This window comes from Lissotriton helveticus, chromosome 6, assembly GCF_964261635.1.
Source record: "Lissotriton helveticus chromosome 6, aLisHel1.1, whole genome shotgun sequence".
Lineage (NCBI taxonomy): Eukaryota > Metazoa > Chordata > Amphibia > Caudata > Salamandridae > Lissotriton > Lissotriton helveticus.
In genome coordinates, this window is record NC_136067.1 from 1,824,899,978 (window position 1) to 1,824,920,286 (window position 20,309).

At 43.6% G+C, this 20,309-nt stretch overlaps 1 protein-coding gene and 1 long non-coding RNA gene across 4 annotated transcripts in view; one reads left to right on the plus strand and one right to left on the minus strand.

Annotated features, from left to right (window-relative positions):
- Nucleotides 1-20,309, plus strand: part of SYT14 (synaptotagmin 14) — a 761,278-nt gene that overhangs the window by 560,595 nt on the left and 180,374 nt on the right. The window lies entirely within an intron of this gene.
- LOC144763784 (uncharacterized) overlaps nucleotides 7,432-20,309 on the minus strand; it is a 310,592-nt gene continuing 297,714 nt past the window's right edge. Inside the window, exon 8 of the long non-coding RNA XR_013596261.1 lies at nucleotides 7,432-7,611. This is a non-coding gene — a long non-coding RNA (uncharacterized LOC144763784). The remainder of the gene's footprint in view (nucleotides 7,612-20,309) is intronic.

Genomic DNA, 20,309 nt, shown 5'->3' on the forward strand with positions numbered 1-20,309 from the left:
CACAATGTTTTCGTAACCTCAACACTCTACAAATTTCAACTTTGCCTAAAATCATGTATGTTCTCACATTTCTGTGAAGGGAAGTTCCAGAATCCTTAGGGAATAACACATTTCCTACCACCCTGCTTTCCCCCACTTGTCCAGATAAAAACAGTACCCACCATGCGTGGATGATCCTAATTTCTGCAGCACAGAGGCTCCAAAAATCAACATGGAGAAATCTGCAATAGGGCTGGAGGCAGTATTTGGGTCTGACTGTACGGCCACCCAGGGAAACCTACCAAACCCAGACATTTCTGAAACTAAACATTCACAAAAGGCCGGCGTTGTGTGTCTCATATGGATCCCACAATTGTTTCTTACCACAATGCCCTGCAAACCTCAAACTTTGCAAAAACTACACATTTTCCTTGAATTCCTCTGATGTAAACGTCCAGGACCTGCAGGGTTCCACAAAATTGCTACCATCCAGCGTTCCCCATCTTGGCTTATTTTTAACATCTACACATCTTAATGTTTTTTTCGCTGTGTGCCAGATGTCCCTCATCTTTTTTGGCGAGATAGTGCTGAACATGATGTTTGCCAGATTTAAAAAAAGTTTCCCCCCCAAAAAATTTCCTCCAGTCTCTCTCTCACAGGAACATATACTAGCCAAGCTCACCATGCAGATTCCTCAGCTTTTGAATAGATGGGGCTGGCTCCATCTTTGTGATGGATGCAGTGCAGGTGTGATGTCCCTGGAGCCATATTACACCACCCCGGTGCCCTAATGTCAGCTCCCTTTTTACCATGTCCTTTTTCACAGAGCCAGAGATGCTCGCTGTGAGTTTTTTGACATTTTTCAATCAAATTCTTACAAATGTATGCAGTGCTGAGGGAAGAAGTGAAGTTTCAGGTCTTTCTCTCCTGTCATGGACAAATGTACATCTCTGACTCCCCAGGAGCTGTACCAGTGCACCTCGGGATCAAAACTCGACTTCAGCTCATTTGATCCTACACATGCAATGAGTGCTGTAGCTAACACAGTTCGCAGTTGAGGTCAGGCTCAAAGTTTCACTCTTCTCCCTCTTCCAAGTCATCAAGAGGAGGAAGCATAAGAAGAAAAGAAGAAGGATAGATCACACACCTCAACATCACTCAGACTCAAGAGTAGGTCACCTCAATGCTTTCACTCTCCTGCCGATTCATCTTTGGAGCCAGAATTGTTGGACATTACTCCCCTTGAGTACATTCCACTGACAGCATCAGTTCTGGCTTCAGTTCCTGATCCTTTGTCTGCTCCTCATCTGGCTCTGTTGCCAGTACTGCCACTAATGCTGCTTCTGTGTCTTGCACCGATCCCAGCTTACCCAGAGCTTCTGGCACTGGAAGCAAGCCCAGTGCAGTTCCTTCACGCCATGATGGTGCTCTTCAGGAATGCAGTATTCTCCTGTGTTGCGCTGGTGGGCACTATGGTTCTATTCATGACTTTGACTGGGTTGCCACTGGGGGGTTTGCCCATGGCACTGTTTTGACCACAGAGGCATTTTGCAAGGCACACCGCCAATGCCTGCTGGATCTGCAATAGCGCCAGCCAAGACCCCTGCCAGTGGTTCCTCCACCAACACTAGAGCCACCAACGGCACCAGTGATGCCAACAGGAAAGCATTCTCTGACGTCAGCCCCTCATAGAACTCAAAAAGTGAGCCCGTTTTCAGGCGATCCAACAGGAAAGCACAGCAATTGGCCGACATGTTCAGGTGCAGGCTGGAATCACAATCTGGGCCCACTCTGCAACATCAGTACTTCAAATGATGGATAACATCTTCAGGCAGATTCCGACCATATTCAGATGCCATAATTAATTCCCCATTGCTGCAAAGTCATCCTGTGCCCTAGGCACCCCCCAACTTTTTGCTGACTGATACTGGTGGTAACTGACTCTGGCTGGCCCTGGGCTCTGCCTAACCAGGCCCAGGGCCAGTGCTATGCTGAAAGAGACACATTAGAATACAGTTAAAACACCTACATACACTAGGGTACACAATGGTATGGCGGGGTACCTCTGTGATTGGCATGACCTCCACTATCGGCCCCTAGTATATAATAGGGCAAGGGGGTTGAAACTACATAGAAGTCCCTAATACTCTAGGGCATGGCAGTTTAGAGGCCAGAAGCTCTTTTTGCACTTGCATGTGTGCACTGCTGAAGCCTGAGGTCAGTTTAAAAACAGCCCTGATTGCCAGGACTGCTTTTAAAAAGTAAATTGTGCCCAAACTCGACTTTGGTGTTTGGGGCACTTAAAAGTGGATACCCTACAATGTTTTGGCATATTAGGGACCCCCAGGGTCTCTCCTAGGTATCCCAGGGGTGGTGGGGTTAGGTATGTATAAAGTACACCCTTATAAAATGAATTTTTATATGCCTGGGTAAAGTGAAATTTCACATTTCACTCTTCACATTGCAGTAAAGTGCTGCTCACATTCGACTTTGATGCTACGAGCACTGTGGAGGGAGGATCTGCAATATTTCTACAGATTCAGAACCCCTAAAGTCTCCCTTAGTTGCACATGGGGTGGGGTTCCTGTAGATATAAGACAAGTACTTATAAAATATGTTTTTGTAAGTCCTGGTACTGGAAAAATGGCCCAAGTCATTTTTCCCATTGCAAGTCCCCTGTTACATAAGTTAACATGGTAGGAAGTTATTGATTAATAACTCTTGATAGGAGAGGGCTAGAAATACCATTCAAAGACTTCCCAGAATGGTATTAATAAATCCAACAATATCGTATTGTTGAATTACTCCTAAAGTGTACATACAGGAAGTTATAAGACTTTCTTGTTTGCAAGTCCTAATACAGCCTTCCAGTGGTCTGCCATGATTGGTCAGAGTTAAGTGGATTAGCCAGGCTGCCTTATGGAGGTGATAAAGTGCCCCTGGGGTTAACCAGCTCTGCTGGCAGGGCAGTGTGCTGTTCCATAGGGATGCCAGGCCAGGGGAGGGGTCGTAAACTATGTTCTTCAAAGAGGAGAGCAGAGAACAGTGTTATTTACAACTCTGAACTTCCCACCTTAGGCAGATGGCAGGATTCAGGAAGGTAGGAGCAGATGCAGGGAGGAGAGTCTAAGTAAATTAGATATCCTAGGGGTGTGTTTAGCCAGCTCTTACCTTCCGGAGAAATCAGCCATTATGGATTTGAAAGATTTGATGGACTCTGGGACCAAATAATGCCACACTCTACAGGATGTGTTCATATCTTGGAGGAGTTACCCTGCTCCCATTGGTCAGAAGTGACCTCCTGCTTGACCCAGAGAACTTGGAATACGTGTCTGAGAGGGCCAGAGCACTCCAGGTCTGCTGCTTGAAACTTACTGAAGCAAGAAGTGCCCTGTTGAGAAGTTTTGCTGCGCAACGATTTCTAAGGCCTTACCTCTGAAGTCTGCACCATCTGAAACTACAACCCTGTGGATTATCTTGCTGAAAAAGAACTAAAGAGTGGACTCCCTGAAAGTTACAGGTTAAAAGAGCTCATCTGGAACATCACCAACTAAATCCGCACCTTGGAGAACCACCAGCGGATTTGTAAGGGTTTTGTACCAGTGGATTGTGGGAACTGAAGGAGTCAACTTTCAAGGACCATCTTGGAGCTTTCGGACGCTTGGAGTGAGTTTGAGACACTTTGGGACCCCTTGAGGAACTTCAGGAAGAAGTTCAAAAAGTTTGGAGAACTTTGGAGCAACTTAAAAAAAAAAGCTCCATAGAGGGACCGACTCAACCTGCCCAGCCAGGCCGCCTGCCTTCAAATGCGAGCCGGCCAAGCCAACCAGGTTCGTGCCACTAAAAGCTCCATCGAGCCAGAGATTAACTGGGACTAGAAGAAATCTGAAGCCGGCGAATCCGCACCGGATCCGGCTACATGAAGAGCATCGAGAGACCCCACGAGAAAAAGCTCCAGAAAAGTTTCTAAGTCCACTCGTAGAAAAGGTGACCGGGAGCAACCGCGAACGCCAAGCTGCCTGCCTTCCATCGCGTGCCGGCCTGGATTCCTGGGTTGCCCCGCTGAAGCGATCTTGAAAATTTTTCAAAGTCCGCTCCAGGAAAGTTGGCCGGGACCTCGTCACAAGTCAATCCAGGCGAACCCTCACCGAATCCAGACTGGCTGGGAGCTGCGAGGGGCCTCGAGAATAAAAGCTCCAGAAAAGTTTCTAACTGTGAAGGTAGAAACTGAGATCGGGACCTGCCACGAGCTGTAGCCACTCAGGGCTCCATCACGCCCGGCCTAAAACTTTGACTTTGGCCCGGTCTATCGCGAGCAGGTATCACAATATGGTGCTATATTCTTCTGAATGCTATATTTTATTAAATCTTTGAAAATTCATGTCTCCAGTTCCCTACATTGAATTTATTATCTTTTTGGTGTCATTTTAAAACTATTTCTTATTTTTATAAATTGGTGTTGGATTTTTAATATGTGTTGTGTCTTAATTATTTACTGATTTAAAAAAAAAGGTTTTACATACCTGTCTTTGAAGTTAAGCCTGTTTGCTCGCAGCCACGTTAACAAGGGTTGAGCATAGGAATACGTTTCTAAGACCTATGCTGAGTCCTACCATGTGTTAGTGGCCTTATTGCCAGTGGCAGACCTACATTTGCTCTTACCAATAACCCACTTTCCAACACCCATGAAGATGACAACAGCAGTGAGGTGGCCAATTTGCTGCCTCCTTAACATGTGGACACAACTGAGTACTTGCACTACAAAACACCTGTGGTCTTCATAACTCTCCAGAAACAAAGATGCAGTGCCTTTTTGAATCATAATCTTCTGAAATTGCCTTCTTCCACATGGTTTTGAGAAAAGCGGCAAAAGTGTTGAAACTGTTATTATGCACAGTAGAGACTCGGACAAACATCTTGACCAATATTCTGCAATTCACTTCAATGGCATCGGAACCATTGCTACCTTTTAACAAGACCTTACTTGAACCCATCAAGGTGGCTTGGGCAAGCCAGCTTCTGCGATGGTCGTCAATATGCTTATCACCTACTGATGCAGTGTTGCCACAGCAGATTGAGATTTCTTGACAACACACACCACCTCAGAAATCTTAGTGATGAATGCTTAGTTCTGCTTCATGGAAAACCAAGGAGTGTTGCTCACCTCTCCCCTCAGATACACCACCAGCAGTGGTCACAGTAGAAACAGATGCATCCAGCTTACGTATCTGGAGGAACTTGAGATCTGAGGCCTCTGGTCTTCAGAAGAGTAGGTTCAACTTGCTCCGGCTGAACGCTTTACCCCCCGTGGCCAATTTTTTCAGATCTTGATAGACAAAACAACTGTAATGTAGTATATACACAGGCAGGGAGGTGTTGGGTCCCATATTCTCTGCTGGGAAGCTCTGAGGCTCTGGGCCTGGGAACAAGTGCATAGCATCTAACTGGTTGCCAAACATCTGGCAGGCTCTTTGAATATCAGAGCCGACAGCCTGAGTCATTATCATCTTGCCAACCACAAATGGCATCTTCACATGGAGATGGTCAAAACCTCTTCGCTATGTTGGGCACTCTTCAGGTGGACCTCTTTGCCACTTGCAAGAAGGTGCACTCCACACAGATCTGTGCCCTCCAGTTTCCGCTGCGGGTAGACTTGGTTGCTTCCGGTTTTGGTGCTCTAGAATTGTTTGCTTCACTATGCATTTCACCCATACCCTTAATTGCTCCGGTGTTATTGGAAATTGGACCAAGACCAGGCCCAAGTGATTCTAATTGCCCTGGATTGACCTAGGAGGGTGTGCTGGTCAGACCTTCTGCAACTCTCTCTGTGCCCTCTCCTCTGACTCCTCCCAGGCGTGGACCTCCTATCCAAGTTGGAGGGGCAGGTTCTGCACCCCAACCTACAGAGCCTCCAACTTCATGCCTGGAGATTAAATGAGGACACCTGAGTTCCTTTAGCCTGCCACCAGAGGTGATGGAAATGATATTGTCTGTCTCCTCTCTATTAAATCAATGTACACTGGATAGTGAATCATTTTAGGCAAATGACCACGTCTTTGTTCAAATTCCTCTTGCACAGATGTGTCATGTGGTGACATCTGCTTTCCTTCACACCTTTGTGAAGCTCTGTTGCTTAGATTTAGAAGTCTGACAGGATGGACATTTAGGTTGTCCTGTGCTTCAGGCTTTCATAGTCTGACTGCACCTTCAGACCTACCATCTGGCAGAGGGTACTGTTACGGTATCTATTCAGAAGAAAAAGTTACTTAACTTCAGTGACAATCTTTTGGTGGATGTCAAAACTAGACATCCAGTTGGATCAAGGATGACATGGCTTATGTAAATCATACCATGTTTTGTGCTCATAATGCCCTGCAAATGTTAACACACGTATACAAAAATTGTTCACTTTTCTGTTATGTTATGTATATTTATAACATGCACTAGCGCCCACGGAGGTACCCTGGAGCTAAGCAGGTGTGTGTGTGCACCTAGCCTTACCTATGGGAGGTTGGTTAATTGAAAAGCCAGGTCTTGAACTTCTTGCAGAATTCAAGAAGAGTGGAGAAGGCTCTGATGTAGAGAAGAAGGTCATTACACTCTTTAGGAGCAATGTAAGAGCGCGTCATCCTCCTGATTTGGGGTTTGTATACGTGGTATGTTGGTGAGTAGGAGCCCTCTGGAGTGGAGGTGTCTGGATGGTTGTAGGAAGGAGGTGCGACTGTTCAGATAGTTGGGGCCTGAGTTGTGGAGTTTCTTGAATGTGTATCAGGAGCCACTGTAGTTTCTTGAGGTGTGGTGTAATGCGAGTTCTGGGTGGGAGTGTTAGAAATGAGGGTCTCTAGTAGGCAATGGTTTCCACCTTTGTCCAAGTAGGGACCCCTTCCTAGTCAGTATAAGGGGGATACACTACAGAACTAACCTGTGCTCACCCCCTTGGTAGTTTGGCACGAGCAGTCAGGCTTATCTCAGTGGCAGTGTGTAAAGCATTTGCACATAACCAACAGTAACACAGTGAAAATACTCAATTAGAAAGAAAAGAAACGGCTGACCAAGGTTATGCACAGTATATTTCAAAGTATGAAATGTAAGTCCATATGTTGTGCACACTACGTCCGGAGTATGCCGCACCAATACTCTCCTGCAAAGCAGATCCCAAAGTTCATATGTGCAAGGACGGTGCACCAAAAAGGAGTGCTCGAAAGCTCCAATTCTTATTTCAAGGTTCTTTTATTCAATTCCAATTAAAACAAATTCCTCAGCCAACGCGTTTCGTTCACAATGAACTTCGTCAAGGCTATCAAATAGAGGAAAATTCCATAGGGTTTAACCCATCATTGGTATGTGGTGAGGGTTCGACACACCATAATTCCACAGTGGACCAAAGCAGGTTGTTGGCCACTGAATAAATGAAATGGTAATCGTCCGTTCTAAAGTAAATACCCGAACAAGACCAAAATGATAGAAATGCACCATACAGTTCTCAGAAATATCAATACTCCAAAATAGACTTGAAACACAGTTCCTTGAAGTCAATAGCCCTGTCCAGGGCTATCATGGAGTTGGGAACAACAAATCCAACGAGTTCTGGCTGTCTGCGGCATCGTGGACCAGCTACGGTGTCGGGAAGACCTGTAAAACAGTCACTTTTGAAATGCCGAGCGTCGGCAACCTCTCGTTGAGCTCCGAAGAGCTGTTGTCTGCAGGTGTCGGTTCCAGAGGTCGGTGCAGGAGTCGTCAGGCCCTTGAAGTCACACGCATTGCAGATCGAACTCTTCTCAGTTGAAGTCGGGAGCACTGGCAGGAATCACGGCTGCAGTGTTAAGTGCAGCGGTGTGGCGTGCGGTGTCCTCAGGTCATGGTGCAGGCAGTGGCTTTGTGATGGTCGTCCAGTGGCGTCGGTGAGACCAGGGCTGCCTTGCGAAGTGATGCTGTGCTCATCGCCATGCTTGCAGGTCACAGTGCAAGCAGCCTCATTGTTGTTGTGGAAGCGCTGTTGTCATGTGACAAACCGGAGTAGATGGTGCTGGCAGGCCAAGGCTGCGGTGCGGGCTGAGGGTGGTGCGTCGTGTAACTTACAAGCGGTGTCCTCGAACCTTGGTGCCAACAGTGGTGTCGATGTCGGTGTGGAGCGACCGCGTTAGCGAGGCGGTGCAGAGTGCGGGATTACCAGTCGTGGTGCAAGCAGCGGCTAGGTGGCGACATCGGTCTTCGGCGTCAGTGAGACCAGGGCTGGGGTGTGAGGTGTGGCGGTGCCCTCTGCGGTGCCAGGGCCGGCTCTAGGCTCATGGTGGCCCTGGGCAGGGTGCGTAGGTAGGGGGCCCGGAAGAGGGGGTCCGGGCAGGGCGGAGCGCGCAGGCCAATAAAGAGGGGAGGGGGTCAGGGTGTTTAGAAGTGGAACAGAGCCGGAGGCTGCCAAATCCCTGCCAGGGGCCACCACGCAAATGTGTATCCATCCTCAGAGGATTAATATATTAAGGATATATATTGGCGTGGTGGCCCCTGGGGTTTGGTGGCCCTGTGCAGGTGCACAGCTTGCACATGCCTAAAGCCGGCCCTGGCGGTGCCTTCAGGACACAGAGCAGGCAGCGGTGTCGGTGACTGCGTCAGGTTGTTTTTTCTTCTGTTGCAGCACAAAACACACTGTTCCCAGTGCTGGTAGCAGATGAACTTGAAGTCTTTGCTGTTCCTGAGACTTCTTGAACAGGGGGTCCTAAAATTCTGGGGTCTGGGCCCCAATATTTATACTTAGTTTCTCTTTGTTCTTTTGGGCAGAGAGTGTCTGTGCCCAGCCCAAACAGGTTCTGTCCTCTCTGGCCCGGCTTCCTGGCAGGAGATGGAGGCAGCATTATCCAAGGCGGACCAGGCCCCATTGAGGTGCAAGGACATCTCCCACTACTCTAAATGCAGCCCAGGTCTATTCAGAACAGCCCTGACTCATCGAGGAAAGGCAGGACACACATTGACCCCCCCAGTGGCTGTCTGAAGCGAATGCACATCCCTACAGACAGTCAATCCACTAACCTAGCAGAGTCACACAGGATGGCTAAGCAAGAAAATACCTACTTTCTAAAAGTGATATTTTCAAACACAGAACACAAAAAGCATCTTTACTAAAAGATGCATTTTGATATTCTGAGTTCAGGCATACTAAATTCCATTTCCCTATCTTGTCCCAATAGGAAGATATGCTTATGAAGTGTTATAAGTAAACTCCCATTCTATCCTACCTAGCCTTTCCATAGGGAAAAACAAAATACACTGTAATTCACCACCAGGACATATCACACACACCAGTACATGTCCTAACTTCAATATACACTGCACACTGCCTACAGGGGTACCTTGAGCCTGGATTAGGGGTGACTTATATGTAAGAAATAGGAAAGATTAGGGCCTGGCAAGTGGGTGCACTTACCAGGTCGACATGGCAGTTACAGACTGGTTGCAGACACTGCAGTGGCGGGTCTGAGAACCCTTTACAGGGCTGCTTGTGTGGGTGGCACAACTAGTGTTGCAGGCTCACTTGCAGCATTTGATTTACAGACCCTGGCACCCTCAGTACACTTTACTAGGGACTTACTAGTAAATCAAATACGCCAATCTTGGAAACACCAATTCATAACACAATTTACAACAGGAGCACTTACACTGTAAAATTGAACCGCAGTGAGAAAGTATTCAAAGACACTAAACCAGCAAAAACAGAGTCAAAACCGAGAGGTCAGAAAGCAAAAAGACTGGGGAAACACGACAAAAATGTCAGGTCTAACAGGGAGGTTAATGATGGCTGCTGAGTTCTGGATGGTCGGTAGTCTTCTAGTGAGTTGCTTGGGGATCCCGGCGTACAGGGTGTTCCCATAGTCCAGCTTGCTGATGACAAGGGCGTGTGACAGTTTTTCTTGTGTTGTTTGGGAGCCACTTGAAGATCATTCACAGCATCTTCATTGTGTGAAAGTATGATACAGTGACAACACTGACTTCTGCAATTATGTCCAGTTTGCTGTCGATGATTATTTTGAGGTTCCTGGCATGGGTTCTGGGTGTGGGCAGGGCCGGACTGGCCGTAGCGGGCACCGGGCATTTCCCCCAGTGGGCCACTACGGTGGGGGCTGATTTTGGGACCCTGGGGGCCATTTTTGTTACAGGGCCGTTTTTAAAGCATAGCTGAAAATCGGGCCCTTTGGACCATTTGGAGTCCTATGCGGAGGGGTTCTTGCCGAAGATCACTACTTCTGTCTTATTGGTGTTGAACCTTGAGACAGTTGACTTTCCTCCAGCTAGCAACTTTGATGCAGAGGCAGATAAAAAATTGATGCCAGAAGATTAGAAATTTTAGAGGTTATGTAGAAGGGAAAGTCGCCTGCAGAGCGTGTAGAACAAAGTGCCAGGGACAGTAGATAGTTAAATGCCTGAAATAACTGGCGAGAGCCTAATCCTGAAACAACCCTTTCAAAAAGGGACTCTTCGGCAGACTTAAGGCACAGGCCATACATGCCTTAAGCTGCCCAGAAGCGAGATAAATAGAGATGTTTCTTGCTTGATTTTTCAGAATCACTTGCTGATTTGCTATTTCTGCTCTCCATGCTTTTATATGAAGTGTCCCTCTTTGTAACCACTGTAATCATTGAGCATTTATAATACAATATAATTGAAGCATTTTTAATAGCGCTCTTCTGAGTATGTAAATAGGCGCAACTAGGCGATTTTTCAAAAATCTATTGAGGCTTTTTCTTTCCACTTGCCCCTTTCTTGTCTTTTACTGTCCATCTTTTCTACTTTTTAAAGTTGCTCACATTTTGTTGTTTCCTTTGTGCCACGCTGTTGACTACTTCAGAGCACTAATGCTGGTATGATCACGTTCACATATATTCAAAATTATATTGACTTTAAAGCCCGTGGTTATTTCTCTTTTTTGAGGACTGAAACACTAACTTGTTTCTGTGTCCCTTTACCATGATACAAGCTTATTATTTATCATCGAATGACAATTCATTTATTGTGTTCTGAATAAAAAGATTTGTTAGTTGTAGAAATTATACATGATGATAAAAGTACTTTTTAATTTTCAATATTACTGTTAAAAGATAAGCTCACAAAAAAGAGCGCAGGCAACTCAAATTGGCCTGGAATGAACTTTGCAAATAAACACTTCTAGCAAATTGATGCATGTGGTTTGCTACTTCCTCGCCAGTCTAAGCATTTCAAAGAAAACCCATTCTCTCAGACATCAATAATTGTATTGCCCTCATCTAGTGGTGAAAAGTAGAACAAATAAGCAAACCACAGAATCTCGACTCTCATCATGAGAGCTGACGCGTCTACATGTCTAAACAAGCACTGCGAGTTTTTTATGAGTGAAATGGCTTCTACATTGATTGATTCGGTTCGAAATTGTTTTATTAAGACAAATACATTCTCCACATAAGCATATTCACATTACACATATTAAGTACCAATAAAAACAAAAATAAAATCAAATGGGATAAGTATTAAAAACATTGTAAAAACATTGTTGGCTTGAGCAGCTAAATCCCCAATCCAACCTCCTATTTCGTAAAGGTTTTATGGGATCGTGGGAATCAAACTATAACTATTTCTCCCCTTCTCCTCTCCCTTACCTCATCCTTCCGTTTTCACAACCCTCCTTTCACACCTAACCTACTCCCTATATACCCAGACCACTGAACTTACCTCCTGTTGCTGTAAAAACTTGTAGATTCCCCTGCCACTTTAGTTTGCAAATAATGCCTCGGTTACTTATTTACCAGTGCACACTATATTTTTCATGTGTTCTCTATATTGATCCTGTCTGAATGCTGCATTTTTTACTGTATTTATTTACTATACTCTGTGCATATCTTTTAATACTTTGTACTGTATTATCTTCAAACTTATGTAAAGCGCTCTGATGATACCCATGTGTGGAGCAATTAAAAAAATAACATATTGTAACAGATATTAGACATATTAATCAACAAATATATTTACGTAGCAGAAAAGAGTCCAACATGATCTTTATTACATTTTTCCTGTGATCAAATGGATCCCAGCTTTTATTCTTCGGATGCTTATATTTCTCAGTCACAATAATAATAGCCAACTCATGTTTCACGGTACAATTCGCTTTTTCAAGACTCTAAATAATTCTCTTTAGAATCCAGGTTTCACGTTAATTCAGGTTTGCTACTAACTAATGTCCAAAACTTAGATTTTCTAAAATTCCTGCTAAAATAAGTATTCTGACAATTTGTCAGCTAGCAGACTGAAGTCTTGCTTGATATCTTACCATGGGCTGCTTTAGAAAGGTCCATTGCAGGACTATCAAATCGTTTCCAGCATATTCAAGAGGTTACTGAGACCTTCTGACAAATTATAATGATTGAAGTAGCTAAAGAATAGAAATGTAAAATGCCATTTTATGAAAAACAAAGTTTTGGGTAAAAATGAGCAGTTAATAACATTGACAATTCGGAATATACAGTGGTGGCTGTTATTATGGATGCGACTGAGAGATATAAACATCTGAGGAATGAATTTTGTGATGTAGTGTAGCTCCTATTTTCCCAATAGGCTCTGCGCATTGGAATAGTACCTACAGCAGTAAAGGCCTAGGCCAGACGTTAACTAGGTCTACTACTGTCGAAACTAGACTTAATTTTTGGGTTTGCCAGCTAAGCTCAGAGTTCGCTAGAAACTTTCTCGAATGTTCAAGGAAGGATTAACTCCCCTGATTAGACAAGAAGGGATTTAGTTTCTGACAACCATAGAACATGACAACTTTGCTCTCCCCTAATCAAGAGTCAATCTCAAGAGTCGTGTGAGCACAAGGCAATTATTTTACTCAGTCAGTACGTGCATTCTTAGTCTCATCAGAATGTAGAGAAAAGGAAGAGACGGGCGTGTTCAATAAAAGATGTTATTTATTGATCAGTCTCTTTTCTCGTACAAGAGAAATGGATCGATATTATTGCAATACTTATAGTTAAGTAAAGTGCATACATTAGAAGCAATAGTATAAAATAATACTGTAAAAACATTGATATGGTTTCTGAGCCATATGATGTTTAAAATGATTAAAATATATTTACATACACATATACATTTGACTAAACGTACTCAACTGGTGTTTCTAAATACGCCTACCCCGTGTACCTGACCTAAGTCTAATGCGTGGGCGGGAATAGAAAGTTACAGTTTAAGTTAAGTTTGTTTTTGCCAAGTGAATAACTAAAGAATTCTCTAGGAGGGGTTATTCAGTTCTGTACCTGGAATTTAGGATGAATGAGGAATGGTATCTCTTTCTCTGCTCTCGATATTCCAGGCTGCCTGCGAGGGCTGCCCAGAAGCGCCGGTGCTGGGTCTCTCGGCTTGAGATAGTAGCGCGTCTCTCAGCGCGTCAGGAAGGCGGGGCTGCTGCCTGCGGGGTCTGCTTCTGCTCTCGGCTTCGGCAAGTATGGCTGCTCCGTCTTGTCACCACGCGTGTGTTTGCATAGGGCAAGGTCGGCAATATTTATACCTTAAAGGTGCCGAGATTGACGTAAGGATGGACATAGGTACGTCAATAAAGATGTCATACGACTTGCTCGTTAGCACATTCTTTTGCAAAAGTTCTCTGTGAAATCAAAACAATGGCCGCACGGATTTTCCAGGTTGTCATAGGTTTGATTTGTTATGAGAACGTCGTATGCCTTATCAGGGGCTGGAGGAATGTCGCTTGTCTAATTAGATCTCAAGCGTTATGACCTAATCAGATAACACGTTCCTGTGCCGTAGTGTGACTGCGTCAGATAACGGTATCTGCATCATGGGGGATTTCTTGCCTCATGGGCTGACTGTTAGTTAACTAGCTAGGTAGTTTAACCAGAATAGGGTCAGGAATAGGGGGATCGATTCAGAACCTATAGAAATACACGACACCCACTCCACGCTAACTATGGTCATATCTACTAATCTATGCATAGTATAACATAGTACAACATACTATAGAGTATAGTGTATACCTTACCACCCCAAAATACATAAATGCATTTCGAAATTTTCAAATATACAGAAAAATTGCAGTCATATATATTGTATGCACTTAAGCTATGAATTAAATGCAAAAGTAAACACGCATTGTAATGCATTATTGCTTTTTGGTATATGAGAAATACACATGAAATGGCTCTTAATATAGCTATACAGAAAGGAAGGTCGAGACCATTTCATCACATAATAAAATATTTGTGAACATACCAGCGGGCAGCTAAAGTCTATATAAAGTATCTAAAATAGAAATCTTAGTTCTCTAGGAATAGTTTCTTACTTTAAGCAGAAGATCAGTGTCCCGGGGAAAAAATATATAGAAAAATATTTTAAGGGCTTGCTGAAAAAAGTTGCTGTCCGTGAACTGGATTGTAATTGTTCATGTGACTTTATTTGTAAAGGTTGAAGGCCGAATTCAGGGAACGCCGTGTGCGAGTTTACTCAAAAGTCTCTATTTCTGTTCCGGAGAGAACATCATATCATTCAGGCTTTCGAAAAAACTGTCAACAGCTTCATGGGAAAGTTCCACTAAGTCGGAAATAGGGGTAACCATGCATTCGTGCGCATGATTGTCTCCATTGACATTCTGATTTGCATTGCTGACAGAAGGTCGTACCTGTTCGATGCTGCTTTCATCTTGAACTTCACTACTCTTCAATCGTAGTGGTGAAGATTCCAGGAATGCCGTCATCAGAATTGGCAGCCTTTGAGGGCAGCACCGTGCGTGAACCTTGGTAGGAACCAACAGTGTATCTGCATCCACCGGCGCATCCGATTGTAGCGTCAGACAGGTGTCTAACACGCATTCTTCTCCGCATAGCAGACACCTTAGTACAGGTAAAACACACCTTTGCCACATTGGTCGAAATGATAGAAACCAAGTCATGTTTAGGTCTCTAAGCCGGGAGAGTCCCAGGATTTTTGATATCCGGTCCCGGTATCCAATGGCTAGGATCGTATCTTCCATTGTCGCGAGAGTTTGATCTGTGACATGGGTTGCCATAACGAAAAATAAGGACTAGGAATAGGATTCCTGCAATTAGTCCCAGGATCAGGGGAAGTCCGCCAAAAATCGAATGGACGAAATCTGGAAAAATACCCAGTATGGCTTTGAATGGTGTTAATGCCATCGAAAATACTGTCTTAAATACCTTTGAGACCCCAGTGGTATCAGAAATATTTAAGATTTCGCTCAGGATTTCCGCGAAATGTACGGGGGAATTAGTTGATAATAATGTATGTATCTCTGCAGTCGTCCTTGCGACTTGTAGATCATACGTTTCTTTAGATGACGTGAGCCTTGTAGGCGTCTGAAGAAGCACTGTTTTCATTCTGCTTAAAGTGTCTATTCGAATAGAAGTAATTTTCAAACCGGGCCATGCCCTTGCCTCCCTGTCTGGTAAGGAGCTGGGGAACAAAGAACGTCCACAGCACTTGACCTTCACCGTCGTGGTGACGAGATAAGGAGTCCCGGGCATAAGACTACAACATCTGCGGTCTACAATAAGAATGTAACTCCCATTATAGAGTCTTTGAAAGAATGGTTCTATTTCAGTTGCAGGTGCGCCTTGCTGGTGACATGAAAGGTTGTATGAATTCCCTTCACAGGCTCCGTGCAAACTAATACCGTTACACAGAAGCGTGCCGCTAAGTGACATAGCACAATTGTTGCCACTAAGAAACACTTTCTGTCCTTTGTTACTGACACATGCATGTGAATAGGGCAGGTTCCAAGTTGTTTTAAGGTACCCCTTACCCAATTTCTCGTACATGCCAGCCTGTATATATTTTTGGCAGTATTGAAACCTGAAGGTTGAGATTGGAATATTTATGATTCCGTGGATTATCCATTCACTGACAGGTCGTTCTGACATTGTCATTGGTAATCTTTCTAGTTTTTCAATGCTCAAGATTGTATAATCAGCACCCTTCTGCGCCATACCGATTTGTCTATCAGTAAGGTTAAAGATTTGGAATAGTGACGTTGTGTTGATTAAACGCCAAGGCACATAGCCTGAACGCAGATTTTGTAACGTCCAGCCAAGCTGTACAATAGAGCGCAATTGCGACTGACCATGTTGTAATAACAGTAAGTCTTGCGATAATATGTCGATTGCTGAAGACACAATGCTGTCCAATGAAAATATTCTGGAGGACAGAGTCATTAACCCATTGTCCACTACAGAAAGTGATTTTTCCAAATTAATACGATCAATTTCACGTATTCTCTCTGCTGTTTCAATTTGAGTAACCTTCCAGGCCTCATTGTATGCTGCATATACAGAGGCTGCTATGAAACGCTTTTGACGCTGTTTGCGTGGTCCCAGTATGAAATCACGCAAGTCAGCACCATCAGTAAGTAAAGTTAGGTGTTGCTTAATTTCAGGCAGTGTGGAAGTTTGTAGCCATTGAAGGCATAATTTGCCCACACTGTAGGTTGTTATTATCCCTGGGTGATGTCTTTGAGGATATCTAGGGTCTGGCCTGGTCATTTTGAAACCCTGTGTTTTATTCAGGAATCTATCTTGACAGTTATTTGTATCTGTGGGCCAGATCAACCATTGTTTCCAATCAGGATGTGTTCTGTTTTGGTTAAGTATATGGTTTATGTCTATTTCTTCATCTGTATCAGAGTTATTGCTAAACATTGTTGGCTTTGGAATAGACAGGTTATTTAAATCTTTGATTTTGGCTAAGCCAAGACAGGTGGTTTGTTGAGCAGTGTCATTTAAAAATATCATTTGTTCTGGGATCATGCAGGCTCCTATACCCTGTACTTGCCATTCTTTTGTACCCCAAACACTTTTCAAATCAACATTTTTGTCCCAATAATCAAATCCAAAAGTATTCATTTTTTCAAAGAATGAATCTGAATATATCAATTTCGTGTTGGTTATCATGGTTTTCATCCCTGTCTTGTTTGACAATTTGTAATAAAATGTTTCAGCATTAGTTATGTTAAAACCTGAAAAATATGAGTATTTGTCATAAACGGTTCTAGAGCTCCCTTTTGGAGGTGTAGCACAATGTTCCCATTGATTATAATTTAAAACATTTCTAGGTTGTGCAGATTTATGCAAGAAATGGTTACCATAATGGTTATAGCAATACATACTATCATAATTTGTAGAACCTTGCAAATAATCATGTTTTGTAAATTTAGCAGACATTACTAAGTCAGACATCATATTGTTTATACTTTCAAAGTCCCAATCATCAGCAAATGAGTTTGGTTTTGCAAAGTCACTCAAGGAGATCTTGATTTGGTGTGGATATTTCAGGATCTCGACCGGACCATAAATTTCATAGTCAGTGTTGTCCCAGGCTACCCCACCAGGTATTGGAATTGCTGTGAAGTTGGCTGAAGAAAGTTCTGAAGAAAGTTCTCGTTTCTCGACGTGTGAAGATGTGTGTGGTTTGAGGACCAAGTTGATGTTCTGACTTGCTGTGTCCATTTTAGCATATTTTCCTTCAATGAAGCGTCCCAAGGTAAATACCATGATGAGCCAAAGTATGAGGATAAATGCACCAAAACCCACCCAAAATTCAATCCATGGAGAAACCAGATATGTTTCTTTCAGTTGTTTCAAAAGTTCCTTAGCTTTGTCTTTAAAGGATTTTGATGATGGCTGTGTCTTTTGTTCGCTGAAACCTTCAGAGGAATCATCGAAGTTGATGAAGTAACCAGATGCAGTTCTGTCAATTGTTCCAATTGGTTCAGGATTTTTGTTTCTTGCATTTTCACTTGGAACTTCATTGTTGATTGGTGTGTCTCTGCTAAATGTCTTTATTTGGGTTTTCAGAGGTCTTAGTTCTATTGCATTGTTGCATAGTCCTTGTTGTTCTTCTGTAGGCGTTTCGAATGTGATGAGCCTCTTTGATAGGACCTCTGTACTGGTAGCAAACCTTGGTGTTCTGCTACTTATTGGGAGTCCACTTGGCCTACCGTTTGTTATCGGCCACATGTTGTGGTTTTACCAGGTCGATGGATACAACTCGGTTCTCCTTTTTTCCAGCAAGTGGCGGTAGTACAACTGATCTTGTCCCGTTGACAGACAAGACAGGAACTGCTTTTCTGTAAGAAGGCCCAAATTCCTTCTTTACCGCGATCTTCTCCCTGACTAGATCCCCGACTTTTGGAATCCAGACAGGTCTTGCTGGGACAGGTGGTGATTCTTCAGTGGTTGTTGGCTGTTGTTTCAACTGTATGTTGCTCAGGTCTTTTCTTGTTTTGTTTAAGTCCTGTAAAATAGCCAAACGGTCTTTGACATCAAAGGTTTTTTCTATTACCACTGAAGTCTGACTATCAAGGTCAGAGATCAACATCCTAGTTCCGAATAATAATTCGTACGGACTGAATCCCTTCAGAGAATTTCTTGGCAAGTTATTTAGACTACGTTGGACACTTATTAGATGTTTGACCCACCCAGCTCCCGAACCTAATGTCCTTTCCATTATAGATTGCTTTCTGCCTTGGTTTTTTCTTTACACCATCCCATACCCTCAGGAAGGAAGTGAGAAGATTCCCGCTGGGCTGTGCTCATTTGGCCATTCTTTCCCCCCCCAGGCTGGATTGCCTGAGTGAAAAAAAATGGTCGAACGTAGCATGCTCTTAGCGTATATGCCATTTAGACTCGCAAATCTTGTATAACAGTCCGGACGTCAGCCGAGTGCTGTGGATCTACATTATAAGTGGAACTAGCCTGTGTATGTTAATCGCAAGCCATTCTTTTTGTTGGTAATATTATCTGCCTTGATACGACGAGGTATTAAACTGCTTCTCTCCCCACTGCGATCTCTGTTGCAGTTTGGGCAGTTTTTTACAAACATGGTGTAGTGCAGGCTCATGCCTGGCCACCAGTACCGTGATTGTAATTCTTCCAGAGAATCTTTTAATTTAAGGTGTCTGAGACCCTCGCCCATGTGTGCGTCTGCGATTAACAAGTTTCTCCTGTCCATGTTTGGAATCACTCTATCCCCCACTCCAGGGATTCGAGCAAAAGGGACGGAGTTTGCATCGATTATGTATGTATAATTGAGTGGATAATTGATCGGTAACGCTGAGCAGTCGCCTTTTGATGATGTTTTCACCGCCAGCAATGTTTCGCCGTCAATGTATTTTAATGTACGCTTTTTTCGATCTACGGGAGCCGGTTTACTGGCTGCCGCTGCGGCTGTTTCAGCCAATGAATTCCCTACAACGTGAACGCCATCACGCTGGTGACTCAGTGAGTGTGTCACGTGAGTCTTTGGTAGTTCTTTTTTCAAAAGAGCTACTTGTTCCCAGAGCAGTCTCTGCTTTATTGGTGCATCTGTGTCATCTTTGTAACCGTTCTGAATTCATGTCTGCAAATCCTTGTTATATGCTTTGACGCAGAAATATGAATCTGACACTATAAGTGTCGGGAATTCGCGATCCGCATTATCTAGCGCCATTTTCAAAGCTATTATTTCAGTTTGTAGTTCTGAATTAGTTTCTACTGAGTGTGATTTTGTTAATAGAGGTCTTAGTTTACCTCCGCGCCACACTTCTTTTGTAATCTCACATGTGGGATTGTATGCATGTTCTCCCCAAACGGAGGGTTGAGCATGTCCGTCTGTATAGATTACACAGGCGTAATGTCGTAGAGGCAGAATGTCGATTGGCAGAGGATACGTCTTTTCATATTTTAGATTTTTTAATTCTTTTAGTTCTGGATCAAAGTAGTAGTATACTTTGTCCGTTGTGATTGAATTCACCCATTGTATCCATTCCGGAGTCAATGTTGTTGTTGGTAAATTACACGGTGTTGTTAGTGCCTCAAAGGCTGATTCTGCTGTTCTGACTGTGATATGTCTACCGTCAGCTATGTCTTTTTCTCTAGCTATTGCGGTTTGAACTGCACGAATTATTTTTTCTGTATTACTGAATTTCTGTTCAGCTTCTGTGTACAAGTGTGATTTGAATGCAATTGGTACCTTTTCCCCTTCGTTAGAAGTCAGGTATGTGAATCCGCATCTCCCTGGGATGACTCGAATCACAAGATTGCGTGTGTTATCACGTGTTTCTAATTTTGTTTTAATTAGCATGTCTGTTTGTAAGGATCTCAAAATTTCTGTGTGTGTTTGAGTCCAACTGGATCTTTTAAAGTCTGGTTTAATTAGATCGTAAAGGGGTTTCACCCTTTCTGCGTAATTTGCAATGTATGTTCTTCCGAAATTTAGGAAGCCTAAAATTGACTGTAGGTTTTTTAGTGTTTTAGGAGCTTGGATAACGGCACATTTCTCTAGGAAATTGTCTGCCAGGCTTTTACCTTCACTTG